Here is a 3,180-nt window from a genome sequence, read left to right on the forward strand (position 1 = left end):
ATCATGTCTCGAAAGGAAGACGCATCTTCAAGCCGAGTGGCCAGAGGGAACAAACAGCGCTATTAATTACTACTTGCTAAGCTCTTCCTAGATAAGACCTGGCGATATGTCCTTGGGCTCCCTTGGGGAAGAAACCACCCGGAGTGGTGTGCATCGCCATTTCCGTAGACGATCCTGAGTATCTCCCTTGGGGGTCCTCTCGTAGCCCACCGAGTATTCGTTGCCGGCAATCACGTTGCCTGGGATTTCCCTTCTGCGCCCATCGCTGGAGGGACGACTATGCCTTCATCTTTCACCCCGGAGCCGCCCAGTTTGTTGCGCAGCTCCGAGATGCGCCCCGTGAATTCGGCCACGGTTGATGCCGTACGGCTCCACCTTCATCCAAGCTCGTTCGTAAAGCAACGAACGGATGACTGCATCTTGTGGCGGACTCCACGGCCAACAGGCCAGCTACGAGCTGCATGCATGCATATATCAATTGAAGATATATATTAAGTTGGCCAATACTCTCACGTCTATTATCAATATTTGAACATACGCATGCTGGCATGAAAATATTAAGCTTGGGTGCGCGGCCAGAGTTGATTGATAAAAATATCAGCTGAAATTTCCTCTATTCCATATTATCAAAAAAAAAAAAAAAATCCTTTATTCAAACCAACCTACTCACGCTTTGGATATGGATTAGATTTGCATAGTGGGTGGAAAAATTTATCGCATCTCCTGACTGAGTCTTGGATTGTACTGGATTTGTCCTCATCCACGCACATATACAACACACGCATGCTTGCATATATGGCTGGTTTGTTGTGTGGGAAACTTTCTAAACATAGGTCATCTTTGTCGGACCAATATATATGTATGAATGGAGAAGAAATAGCAAAAGCAATGGCCAAACCGACCGACAAGGAAAGCCTAGCTTTTGAATTATGGTTTGTCATATTCATAGTTTTTCCTATTTAAAGATAACTCGGCCAAAGGTAAAGATCTGGTGACTGGGATGGGGGAAAGAAATCTGATAAATTTGTCAGATGCTTGGAAAGATTGTGGTAATTAGTAAGATAATAAAATTAAAGAAATATATTTGAAAAATATATGTAAATTTATTTATTTAACAATAAATACAGGAAAGATAAGAATAATAGATGATATAAAACAAGTCTATCGCCGGCAACAGTATTTGATATACAGCTGGTTTCGTAATATATAATAATTTTGAACATTATATAAAACTTGTGAATAATTGCAAGGTCTGTGTATAAGTCATAAATATTGAGTAGGCCTGGAAGGCTGGATTGATTTATTTATAAAGAATACTTCCAAGAATAATTTGGCCAAGATAAATATCAAGAATAATACAAAAATTTTCTTTGCTAATGTGATGATTGAAGGTCTCATCTGGTAATATTTTTTTTTTTTTTGTATATTATATGTACGAAGGGGAGTTTCTAAACAATAATTAAAACTCCATTATTAAGTAGCTAGGGGAAGGTCAGGAAAAAAAAGTCTAGAAATATACCCTCTTGGACCTAGCACTCATGAGCTTGGAGTTTGCCCCGACATATCCGGTGAGTCCGACGTACGGGATGACATAGGAGGCCAGAAGGTAGTTGATCCCATTGGCATAGGGATCGAAAGGTGGCTCCAGGTTGCGCTGGAGCGCCTCATTCATGGTCTTGGCGAAGGTGCTCGAGCTCAAATCAAGCAGTGGCCTCGGAAATCCTTTAACAGTACTCTGGATCGCCCTGCACGACAAGCACAAGAATCAAATCAATCATGGTTCGGCATCATCGCGAGTTGGTTGTCAAGTTAGACTAATTACTGAAACCATGCATGCATGGTGCGCTGATCAAGTGACAATCAGGCAGATCGATCACCTCAGGTGGCCAACTTCTTGGTAGGCAAACTGAGCGACGATGTCGCGGATCAGTGGATTCCAGAGCAGCTTTCTTGGCGCCGAGGGGAGGAGGGCCGCCCATGGTGAGGTTGGGTGCCGCCTGGTCCAAGCCATGGCCGAGGGAGCCAAAGAGGAAGAACTCGGCCTCCAGGTACTCCAGGTTCAGTGGGAACTCGAGCAGGTCGACGTCAGACTTGGGGAGCGTGACGGATTGTCCCACCTGGAGCTGCGACATCGAGGAGGGAAGGGTTGTGAAGAGGAGGAGGAGGAAGGCAAGGAGAGCGGAAGAGATGGTGGCAGCCATGAGTCTTTAGCTTGTTCTCTTTGCGGAGCTCCCTAACTCTTGTTCCTTTATATAAGAGTGGCTCAACGTTACGGCGGGCAGCTTCTTAGATGCGACAGCGGAGAAGAGTGACACGTGGCAAGCGGTTCGAATCGATGAGCTGGTCGCCTTGCGGGGAAGATGGGCGCGAGGAGAGGACCGGAAGCCGGCACCTACCTCAATACGGCGCCTGCCTTGATATGGTTCGTTGACGAAAACCCTACGGCAAAAGTTTCCATACAAGAATTAAAATGACTAATTCTTCGGATTTTTCGATGTATTGTTATCTTAGTTCATTTTGTGTCCAAAATCTGCATTTGCCATAAAATTGTTCCTACCAAAAAAGAGATCTCGAGTTTAAGACAGGGAGAATGTATCCAGAAATCTTACCATCATAACTGAAATGAAAATCCCGGAGGAGCCGTAATTTTTTTTCCAAAAAGCATAGAGTAATTAATTCAAAATATTTGACTTTTATTTATATGGAGACACTATATAAAGATTATATGTAGGGATTCATAAACTATATGTGTTATGGGGGAATTGAGCCGCCATGCCCCACGTGATCGGCACGCGTATCCAGGAAAGCTACAGCTGCCCTATGATCCAGCACTCCGACCCCGAGTCGGACCTCCTCGGCTCCGCAGCCGACCCCGGTCGGCTGCCCTATGATCCAGCATCCGACCCCGAGTCGGACCTCCTCGCTCCCGCAGCCCGACCCCGGGTCGGCTGCCCTATATCCAGCACTCCGACCCCGAGTCGGACCTCCTCAGGGCTCCGCAGCCCGACCCCGGGTCGGCTGCCCTATGATCCAGCATTCCGACCCCCGAGTCGGAGATCTTTTGATAACGACAGGCTATTCTCCAGAGGCACGCCGCGGCCTCCTGCTCCACTACTCCCTGCAACGGCTGTACCCGATGCTGCCCACGATCTCCTGTATCAACCGTACAAAGCGGAGCTC

General features: G+C 46.6%; 1 pseudogene; it reads right to left on the reverse strand.

Annotated features, from left to right (window-relative positions):
- On the reverse strand, positions 1 to 2,206 carry LOC120113146 (annotated as a pseudogene).
- Positions 2,207 to 3,180: the final 974 nt, after the last annotated feature.

This window comes from Phoenix dactylifera, chromosome 14 (assembly GCF_009389715.1).
Source record: "Phoenix dactylifera cultivar Barhee BC4 chromosome 14, palm_55x_up_171113_PBpolish2nd_filt_p, whole genome shotgun sequence".
NCBI classification, from domain to species: Eukaryota; Viridiplantae; Streptophyta; class Magnoliopsida; order Arecales; family Arecaceae; genus Phoenix; species Phoenix dactylifera.